An 11,473-nucleotide genomic window follows, 5' to 3' on the forward strand; every position below is an offset into this window, starting at 1 on the left:
AGCCTTGTTGCATAGCCTTAGAATGGTGCTTTGATGACCAAGCCTACTCGATTTGCTTGTGCTTTCAGCCATTTCCTAAATACTGTCGGCTATGAGTTGTGAGAGGTTGATTTCTCCTGCATGTAAGATGCAGTATGTCAAGAGTGCTCGCTTGATTATGACCGATGAGGTGTTTCCAGTAGGGAGTATAGATCTTCTTACTATTTCATACCATCCCTTGGCCTCAGGAGTGAGATCTAGTCTCTTCAAGTGGCTTGAGATTCCCTTTGAATCTCTTTCCCAATCTGTGCCTTCCAAACATATCCCATGTAATATCTCATCAGGGTCATTCTCTTCCTGCAATCTATCCTCGAAACTAGGCTCTTCATAGGTTATGGTTCTCAACTTTAGGGGCCTTGTAATTGATGATGGACTAAAATCCACCTCAACACCTCTGACATAATTTTTGTAAGGGGGACTATCCTTGCTGTCTTTCACAGCATTGGTGTAGAATTTCCTTATCATAACTGCGCTAATCTCAGTGAGAGGATAGCATAGAAGGTCCCACCTCCTTTCCCTGGTGATTTGCCTCATGATGGGGTTCTCCCCCTCCTTCAATTCGAAGCCTCTCTCATGAATGATATGCTTTGTTTTCATGAGCCTATGATACCTTGCTTCATGAAACTAAGATTTAAAATTTTTTTGTGTCATAGGTTGGGGTTTCGGTCACCATTGGTGCTTTTCTTTTTCTTCTACTAGAGCTTGATGAGGCCATGAGTTGGGAGAGAGAAGCAGAGAAAGGTGGGTTATGTTTGGGGTAAGTTCGGTTTTTTTTTTTTTTTGTGGAAGGAAGGGAATATGCTGTTTGGGGGAGGGAAATTATTGACCGTGTTTTTGTAATAGAAGAAGAGTCGACTAAATGCTTATGAGTGTGAGGAGGGCTTGTGTGGACATGTAGCTTATGGAGTTTCATAAGCTATTTATAGGCAAGGCGTCAAGTCTTTGAACAGAGACACAATTGAGAAGGGTACTTCGGTTAAGCATATGGAGGGTGGAGATTAAGCAAAATATTGTAGGAAACTCATGAGATGAACGGCTTGCATGTATTGTTGAAAGTTGACAAGGATTCCTTCCCTATTGGATGCTTGGGTTCGGCCTCCAAGGGTGCATACATGCAGATTTTGTTTTCCAAGGGACACGCTTCTCAATGCACATGTGACCCTTCTCCCTTGGTTTATCTTAGCCGTGTCTTCCCTCCTCTTTTGTTCCCTTTTCAATCTTCTTTTTCCTATTCAATAAAATCAACAAAATAGTGAGCCTTAGGATTCAAGAGTGGCACGGTGGTGTGGAGTTGATCAATTAAACAATCTAGCATGATCCTTATTCATAAAGCAACAATTGTGCTCCTTAGATAGTGAACCAAGATTTGGTGAACACCAAACTAGTTCCTTGCTAAGGAATCAATATAAAATGCAAGTGATCCATCACAATTGGTATCTTCATCATAAGGAACATTTTACTTTCTACCATAAATTCCTAAAATGAAACAATGTATGATCCATCTATGCATAATTTTGATTCTATGAATAAAAATTGATTCTTCTAAAACTTAATGCATGTGCAGATACCAAACTTAATGTTTGGCTATATACTTAATCAAAATGAATAAGCACATAGTCTAAGATGGCTTGAGGAACTATTTTGGAGTGCCTTCAGGCACACCAAACTTAAAGCTCTAGCATATACTTCAAAATAATGCCTGCAATCATCATGTATGCTCATGAAAATTCAAATTCATGCTAGAAGTACCATTGATTATTGAAATTAAAATTGAAACAAGAATATTAAATCGTGGGTTGCCTCCCATGTAGTGCTCTTTTATTGTCACTAGCTTGACATTTGACCCTCATTAGGGTGGTTGATGATAGTGGTGTCTCAGCTTGTCTCCTCTCACAGTAAGCTTCCTTCCAGTGCTTTGATGTTCAATTTCTGCATGCTCTAGTGAGAGAATCCTGTTGATAATGTAGTAGTCATCAACTTGTTGATTTGTCCCCAAGTGTTGATAAATTAGCTACTTTGTCTCCCTTTGAAAATCCTTCAGTTGGGATCTTTTTGTTTTTCCACCCTCTTGGACCTTTTTTATTGCCTTTCTTCCCTTTTCTTGATATTTTTTCTCCTTTGATAGTGAGCTGTGTTTTGGAGTCTTTCTTCTCAGTGGCTAATACCTCACCTTCTTCTTGATTCTTCTCATCATTCTGTGCATCCTCATTTTCCTCGTGACCTACCTTGCTGCTTGTCTCTTGCTTTGGAGGAAGATTAATGAGTGTCTTGTTGATTTCTTCCTTCCACTGTAAGTCTTCTTTGTCAGCTTCCATGCATTCTTCATTTTCATCATTATGATGTGCTTCTGAAAAGACATTCAGAGTAATGCTTTCATCATGTACCCTTAGAGTCAGCTCTCCTTGTTCAACATCTATGATGGCTCTTGCTGTGGTCAAGAATGGTCTTCCCAAGATGATAGATTTATTTCCTTCTTCTCCTAGATCCAAAATCACAAAGTCTACAGGGAATATGAACTTATCTACCTTGACTAAAAGGTTTTCAACTATTCCTTTGGGAAATACCACTGATTTGTCCACGAGCTCTAGGGACATTTATGTGGGCTTTACCTCTTCTATGCATAGCTTTCTCATCATAGAATAAGGGATTAAGTTAATGCTGGCCCCTAAGTCGCATAGTGCCCTCTTTATGGTCATATTACCAATGGTGCAAAGTAAGAAAAAGCTCCCAGGATCTTTGAGCTTTGGTGGGAGACCTCTTTGAATTATAGCACTGTACTCTTGTGTGAGCATAATGGTCTCCTTCTCATGCCAGCTTCTCTTTTTGTTAATGAGCCCCTTCAAGAATTTTGCATATAGAGGGATCTGCTCTAATGCTTCAGGCCATGGAATATTGATCTCCAATTTCTTGAAGACTTCAAAGAATTTGGGGAAGTGTTGATCCTTGGTTTCCTTGTTGAACCTTTAGTATGGCAAGGGAAGTGTGAAAGTCTTCACTCCTTGCCTTTGTTCCTTGGCTGGTTCTTCTATTATTTGTTTCCTTTTCCTTAAATCTTGTGGCTGGTCATCCTCTTCTTGAACCTGCTTCTCTTGAGCTTGTTTGCTTGCTGTCATCTCCTCCTTATTGTTGGCATCCTCTTTCTCAGCTTGTTTCCTGTCATTGTCCATAGGCCTCTTGCTATCTTCTTTGTTGCTCACTAAGATTTTTTCACTCCTCAGTTGGATGGCTTTGCATTCCTCTTTATGATTTGGAATGGTATCACTTGGGAGTGAGCATGTTGGCCTTTCAATCACAATTTGCTTGGACAATTGTCCCATCTGCCTTTCTAGGTTCCTTATTGAGGCTTCCTGGTTCTTGCTTGTTATCTCTTGGTTCTTCAGCATCTTTTCTAGCAACATCTCTAAGTTGGAGATTCTTTGAGTGTTCTGTGATGGTTGTGGCTGGTTGTAAGATGGTAAAGGTTGATGGTAGGTGTTTTGGTTAGTGGTTTAATTGTTGGGTGGATAGTAGCTGGAATTTGGGTGGTTGTTTTGGGGTTTTCTATATGGATTGTGGTTTGTATTTTGCTGGTTGTTGTTTTGGTTGTTTCTTGAGTTATTTTGGTTTGAATTTCTTTGCCATGGTTGTTGGTTTTGAGTGTGGTTATCTCCCCATCTTAGGTTTGGATGGTTCTTCCAAGAGGGATTGTAGGTGTCACCATAAACCTCATTTTGGCCAGAGCCTTGGTTGTTCACATATTGAATCTGTTCTTGCTGCTGATCTTCTTGACTTTCTTCATTTTTCCCCCATGTGGTTGATGGGTGGCCTGTGTTTACTGCTGCAACTTGGAGGCTATCAGTCCTTTTAGCCATTTGCTCAAATTGTTGTTGGATTTGCTGCTGCATTATCTTGTGTTGAGTTAGGATTATGTCTACTCCTTCCAACTCTAGCACTCCTTTCCTTTATGATGGTTGGCGTTGTCTCTGATGGCCAAAGAAGTATTGATTATTTTTCACCATATCAATGAGGTTTTGAGCCTCCTCTGCTATCTTCATCAATTGTAAGGAGCCTCCTGCTGAATGATCTAGTGCTTCCTGTGCCTTCATAGTCAAACCTTCATAGAAGTTTTGAAGGATGTCCCATTCATTAAACATCTCAGGGGGACATTTTCTAATTAAGGCTTTGTACCTCTCCCATGCCTCATAGAGAGATTCAGCATCCATTTGTGTGAAGGTTTGCACCTCAGTCTTGAGCCTGATGATCCTTTGAGGGAGGTAGAACTTGGCCAAAAATTTATTCACTAGATCCTCCCAACTAGTGATGCTTCCTTGTGGAAAAGTTTCAAGCCATTGAGCAGCTTTGTCCCTCAATGAGAATGGGAACAACAGCAATTTGTATGTTTCTGGATGCACACCGTTGGATTTGACAGTATCACAAATCCTCAGAAAAGTGGATAAGTGTTGGTTTGGATCTTCAAGTGGCCCTCCTCCATAGGAGCAGTTGTTTTGTACCAAAGTGATGAGTTGTAGCTTCAATTCAAAGTTATTTGCATTGATATTTGGGGTAAGGATGCTACTCCCACAATGTCTAGGATTTGTAAATGTATAAGAAGCCAATACTCTCCTTGGTGGTTGACCATTGTTGTTGGCCACTCCTGCTGGTGGATTTGTTGGGTTTGTTGAGTGTTCCTCCATCTCTTAGAATTCTTCCTCTGAATCCTCTTTTCCAACAATGCCTTTCCCTATTTCTTCTCTTCTTAACCTTCGAAGAGTTCTTTCGTCAGTTTCACAGAAGGTAGGGATCCCTCTCCTTGCTTCTGTCATAAAACCACAACAATAAGAAACACAAGAGCACTTTGTAGCTTGAGTGCAATGAGAGTTAGTAGAGACAAAGTCTTAAATAGTTAGTGTGCTAGTTAAAAACAAAGAAAGTAAACAAAAATAAAGAAAAAGTGCTTAATCTAGACCACCACCTTACTTAATCATTGTCAATCTAATCAATCCCCGGCAATGGTGCCAAAAACTTGATGTGTGGAAAACAATCCAACACTAAACTCACCGGCAAGTGTACCGAATTGCATCAAGTAATAATAACTCACAAGAGTGAGGTCAATCCCATAGGGATTGAAGGATTGAGCAATTTTAGTTAGGTGGTTAATATAGTTAAGCGAATAAGTGTTAATTTGAGCGATTTGTATCTGACAGAAGCTAAATTGCATGAAAAGTAAAGGGAGAGGAGAAATTGACAAGAATTTAAAGTGCAGAAGAATTAAAAGAGCTTAATCTTAAAGTACAAGTAATGTAAATTGCAGAAACTTAGATTGCAAGAAATGTAAATAACTGAAGCTTAAAGTACAAGAAATGTAAATTGCTTGAATTATAAAAGGATTTGGGAGCTAGGATTGCAGAAATTAAACAGGAAAAAAGTAAATGACAATCAGCAGAGAAGTAGAAGATGAATTGAGATGCAGCAGATCTAAACAAGAAAAGAATAATTACTTGAGAAACCAAACAGAAAGAAAAATGTAGCTTAATTGCAATAGCTAAAGGAAAGTTGAAGATCTCAGGGGTGGAGGAGACTAGAAAACAAGTCTAGATCTCAAGTCCTTCCTTGATTCAACAAGAGAATAATTGCAGAGAAGTAAAAGACAGATTGCAGAAGAAGTAGAGATGAAAACAGTAAAGAAACCTTAGATCCAAATTCACAATTCTTTGAAATTATGCAGAAAGTAACAAGAGAGATCTTAGATCAAGATTGAAACAGAATTCCTTCAATTCTTAATCCAAGATTCAAAACAAAGATCAAGAGAGTAAAGGCAAGAACAGAGAAGAACAGAATTCAATTCTCTCCTCAATTCCCAAACCTCCAAAGCTAGAAAATAAAATTGAATATTCAAAAGTAAGTAAAAGGTCAGTAAAAGGTCCTTTCTAACTAAAACTAACTTCTATTTATACATTTCCTATTTTTGGATTTTAGAATTTGGAGTGGGCCTTTCAATTTGGTGAAGAATTGAATTAATTTGAAATTTTTGATTGAATTTTGAGCCCATGGATGTTTCTCCCAGGGCAAGGCTCAGTTCATGGGGAGAGCGCAGCCTTGGTGCTTGTTTCCTTGGCCCTTTTTGGTGCGTGACAAGGCTGGCAAGACAAGGAGGGAGCGCTCGGTTCTTGGCAGGAGCGCAGCATCCCCTTTGTCTTTAGTGGTGCTTCCAAGTTCGAATCCTGGGGAAAGTATTGCTGGCCATTTTCTTTGTGAAACAAGGCAGCGCCTCCTTCTTTGCTTCCTTCATGTGCATGATTCGATCCTTGTGGAGGGCATTTCAACCAAGTTTGGCTTAATTCCTTGGAGAGTAGCACTCCCTTACTCCCCCTTGCTCATGAGTTTGAACCTTGGTATCCTCACTTGGCAAACTTTTTCTTTGAATTTTTCTTGGAATGCTCCCGATAAAGCTCTTGGCAAGAGCACAGCTTTGAAGTTTTGCCTTGTTTCCTTGTTAAATTGTGGCACTCGGTTCACAAGGAGAGCTTAACTTTCCTTTTGCTTGGCCTTGGTTCCTTGAGTAGCGCTCTTTGTGAAAGCGCTGAGCTCTTGGTAAGAGCTTTATGGTTTCTTTCCTTTGTTGCGCTGCACTTCCCTCTTCCTTGGGCCACGCTTCTCAGGCCACGCTTTCTTGTAATCTACAAGTAATCAAAACAACCAATCAAAGTATCACTAAATTCACAAGGTTTATAAATCATTCAAAAACCAATTAATTTTAGCTTAAACCTCATGATTTAGTGTCAATTAAAGGATGGTTGATTGATCTAAAAAAATTATGCAGTTTCAGTCTAAATTACTTACTTACAATGCAAGAAAGTGAATAAAACCTAAAGAAACAAGTGAAAAATGCTTGAAAAGCTAGCATAAGATGACTTGTCATCAGCCACTCCAGTATCTGAACTGAGGTAGCGGTTCAAGGGAAACTATGACTTTGTGCTTGGCCAAGTGAGTTATTGAGATTTCTGCTACATGCTTCTTGGTATCTAATTATTGTTGACAGTATATGTATATAAGTAATTGGGGCAATGGGATTTTCATGTTCTTACTTTTTGCATGCTTGTGTCTATGCTCATTTGATCCTTGTAGTTGACTCCACTTATTTGTAAAATGGCTTTATTGTTTTACTTATTGAATGTGAACTTGATGAAATATGTGATGAGCAACCTTTATTTTATTATGAAACAGAATCATTTGACTTCCAAAAAATTTGTATTCTGAAGGCTTCAATGGTCTAGTTTTGAAGTTACAGTAATATTTTGATTTTTATTTTAGCATTGGAGCGTTACTTGTTCCTTGATATTATTTTCATGTTGACATTTTGTTTGCATTATCTAAATCCCAAGTAACTATGTCATACTTTTAAGATCCTATCCCAATTTATTTTTGGGAGAGTTTAGATGTACCCCTGAATTAACTTATTTGCCAGTTGTGTTATTTTCGATATTGTTTCCTTGAAATGTTGTAAGGCCTTTGTTAATTTCTCTTTGGCTTAGTTAAATATATCATGCCGTGCTTTTATATATTTCATTAAATTCATTGTATTGGCTAACTTTATATTCATTTTTTTCTTCTAATGGGTAGTTCTCTACGAAAAGATTATACAGTGGAATAGTTCATGGTGTTAAACATGTGCATTTTATATAGCTTCATATGGAAGTATAGTCATTGTTGTCTTAGTCAACACATGGTTCAATGATTAACAGAACAATGTATTTTATTCAATTTGCTTCCAGAGTTGGCGTGTTTGGAGAGTCTTGAGATTTCTTGTAGTAAAGTCACTAATTTTGGCATCAGCTTTCTAAAAGGTACTTTCCGTTTCCTTGTATTATTGTGGTATTTCAGAACAATCAAGATTTTTTATTTTATAAGTTCAACCTAGCATTTTCATCTTCTTCCATGGATTTTTCTTTGTTTTCTGTTTTTATGTGAATATATGGTTATAATTCTGAATGCAGCTATCAACCAATCAGTTTGTCTTTTCCGGGGAAAAATTTCAGTTATATATCCAATCTTCCTTGTGCTTCATTTCTTTGATGTAGACTTTAGTTGTATAAATCATTCTTGGAAAAGTCTCTTTGTTTTTCCATTTGTCTTTGTAATTTCTGAAGTTAAAATTATTTATGTTAGTCAGTAGACATGTTGCAATGTGAACTATAAACAGTACCGATATACAATACTAACATCTCAGCTTGCCAGTTTGAACAGAATTCTTGAGTTTTAGTATTTCATAATTATCTTTGCTTTATTAATTTTCGATGATGTCCTAGTTCATTTCAGGGTGGCAAAAGCTTTTCTTTTAGGAATGGTTTTGATATGGCATTAGTGATGTTTTTATTTTGTGTGTTGCAGGTTAACCCCATTTTACAAGTAAGCAACATCTTATAATATGGCCAAAGTTGTGCTCCTTTTAGAACTTTGGATCCAATTTTTTATTCTTCGTTTTACTAGTATATTTCATTTGCAAAGTAATTCTGTAAAGGTAGAAGAAAACATGTGAGAATCAAAGATTTCAATGATTTTTCAAGCATATCATTTGGTCTAATACTTTGTTCAGTATGAAGGATGTAGTGACAAAGCTGCAAGAATATGTAGACAACATTAATCTCAACATACATAAGCTAGAAACACGGGATCCTATTTCAAAATATGTCTTGCCTGATGATGACTTAAGGGGAAGGTTTGACTTATTTATCCTCCACTATATATAGCTATTAAGGTTTGGATCTCTTGATTTTTAATTTTCACGTATGTGTAGCTATTAAGGCTTCCTTTGCATTCTTCTACAGCCTTACTCTAACTTTTGATGAGGAAAATTTTGGAGTAGCTTGTGATCTTAATTCCAGAGGCTACCATGTTTTGTGCAAAGAAACTGAAGAAGTAGTTGGGCATGTGAAGCCTTACTCAATTATTGGAAGTTTGCCACTCATTTGGGAGCTACAGGTGATAATACATATTTAATTAAAATTTTCAGTTTTATCTACCCAAAATAAATTCCTTTTCTTTATGAAGAATCTTATGTAACATTGTTTAGATGCTTATCTATTTACCTACTTTCTTTTGCGTTTACAGCTTGACTTTAACCAACACCTAACTTGTATGTCTTTTTTTGTCTCTTATTTAGCCCAGTCAACATTGGGGTAAAGCCGTAAGGGATATATACTATCCCACTACGTCACATGGTGAATTATTCACCCCATGATAGCTAGTGGTTCAAATAAAATGTTCCATGGATAATTTAAATGGAATAGTAAATGTGCTATTTGTTTCACCAAACATTTTCCCCCATTTTATTTGAAAACATTCATAATTGAAAAATTTTGTAATCAGAACTTGCTTATTCTGTATGTAAGAGATCTCAACTAACATAATTATACAACTTTCCTTTACAAGATTAACAACTCTAATACATATACAATTTTTCATTAAGCTGTTCCAGCCATGGATGGTATTTCAAAATCTACTTGGAATATCTTTCTTCTGATTTGAGCTGTTAGATTTTTTGCCATAGTCTATGCCGGTGGTCATGAATTTTCCAAAGGCCGTGTCCCAATATAACCGTTGAGTATATGCCATGTGTGATAATGGGAGCTAGAATGTTATTTGTCTGTCAAATAACCATTGCCAATTAGTTTATCCTTGAAAATCTTACACAAAATAGAAAAATATTTTCAAAAGATTATATAAAATGTAAAGCTAAGAAGATTACTTGAATCCATTCAAAACCCAAGTAGAGGACAAGAAGTCCTTCAAAAAGAGGGGAATATATATTTTTCATTTGGCGCTTCTCATACCATGCTACAAACCGAAAGCAGACAGTGCAATCAGACTCATGAAACAGATATAATAAGTAGAAACTGCTTAATCAATGACTAGTAGATATTATATCATAGAGAATCTTTATAAGTTTATGACTTTATTCCACCACTTTCTGAACCAAATGAAACTTTGTTCAATCTATGAATCTATGAACTGATTCTAATGCTTTGCTGCAGGGATAAGTAATTGAACCTTCAAACAGCTTTTTCAAATTTTGACGGCCCGAGCGAGATTGCAAAATAGGTTCCATAACATAATTGGGATCTGAAAGAAGTAAACAAATAAGCAAGAGATCGTTAAGCAAGCATAAAAACAAAATAAGTCAATACAAAGGGAAAACATGTTGAAGGGCAATAAGAAGAGGACATTTGGGCGAGGCAGCCACATAATAGAGAGAACCAGTAAGAACAGATGTGAGTACAGCTGCAAATACTTGCACAAAAGGTACAAACGGAGGCAATACCCCTGTCTATAATTTTGAAAATAAATCACCATTTAGCCACTGAAATGAAAACTTTTGCTTTGGATACTTGTAATAAGTAGCCCTTGTCAGATGGTATAACTGAAAAAAGAATAGTAACTTGAGCAATAGGTTCGTGGTTGGAACTCGGGTCAACAACTTCTGTAAATCCAAAAGCTTTTGCTGCGGCAACAACTAACACAATAACAAATAATGAACCAAGGATTGTGCTAGGTGAAAAAACAATATTCAGATCGATTTCAGGACTGATTTTGGCACCTTTTTCACACTTATGTGGATTCTTATCCACGCCAATTATTCGAGATGCTCCCCTTAGTTTTGCACCTTGTGCAACCTAATTAAAGGAGAATTCATAAATTATCTTGTAGTTTGGAAATGATAATTAGTAATCAATTGAGAACTGAAAAGTTAAGACAGACAGAGTTGTTCGCTGCACTTACAGAAAGGCCAACAGTTCCGAGACCAAATATCACTCCAGTTGATCCTTTTGTCACATTAGCAACATTCCATGCTGCGCCTAGACCTTCCATGAGTGACATAATCAATTAGAAACCAAGAACTTATCAATGAAATTAAGAGTTATGAATTCATCGAAGCAAGGCAGCAACTAGAGTTTAGTGGACACTCTAATATTACTTTTAGATCAAGACTATACTCTAAGAAAATGCATGAAATGCCACTTTGATTCTAGACATATTATGTTTCAATACATGAAATGCCACATATAAGAACCATTCCCAACCCAAGAAAAATATGAACTTCTAAGTTTAAGTTAAGCAATCATTATTTCAGGCATTCAATAAGCCTAACAACACATGAAGTCAGTATTTTGTATTAACAACTTCTGGAGAGGCAGCAGCTATGTATGAGCGTGAGAATCCATCAACCCAGTTAAATAGTTTTTAGTAAGTAGCAGAACAAGAAAATTACAAATACAAGAAATAAAAAGCCTAAGATCATTATAAAACTATACTTACTTTTAAATCACGTGAAAGTTTTAAATTTTCTTCAAGATCGCTTTTTCTTTTGGCCAACTCATTAGATGCAGCTGTGATGGCTTCATTTTGCTTGGCATCGACTGCCTAATAAACAAAAAATATGTGAATTTGGGAATTATAG

The 11,473-nt window shown here is 36.8% G+C and overlaps 1 long non-coding RNA gene across 1 annotated transcript; it reads right to left on the reverse strand.

Moving 5' to 3' along the window:
- Window positions 1-10,416: 10,416 nt before the first annotated feature.
- Window positions 10,417-10,878, reverse strand: LOC112735097 (uncharacterized). Its single transcript, XR_003812871.2, has 3 exons — window positions 10,795-10,878; window positions 10,613-10,688; window positions 10,417-10,516 (listed from the first exon to the last, which is right to left on the reverse strand). It is a non-coding gene; the product is annotated as an uncharacterized lncRNA (long non-coding RNA).
- Window positions 10,879-11,473: the final 595 nt, after the last annotated feature.

The sequence above is a fragment of the Arachis hypogaea genome, chromosome 13 (genome assembly GCF_003086295.3).
Source record: "Arachis hypogaea cultivar Tifrunner chromosome 13, arahy.Tifrunner.gnm2.J5K5, whole genome shotgun sequence".
NCBI classification, from domain to species: Eukaryota; Viridiplantae; Streptophyta; class Magnoliopsida; order Fabales; family Fabaceae; genus Arachis; species Arachis hypogaea.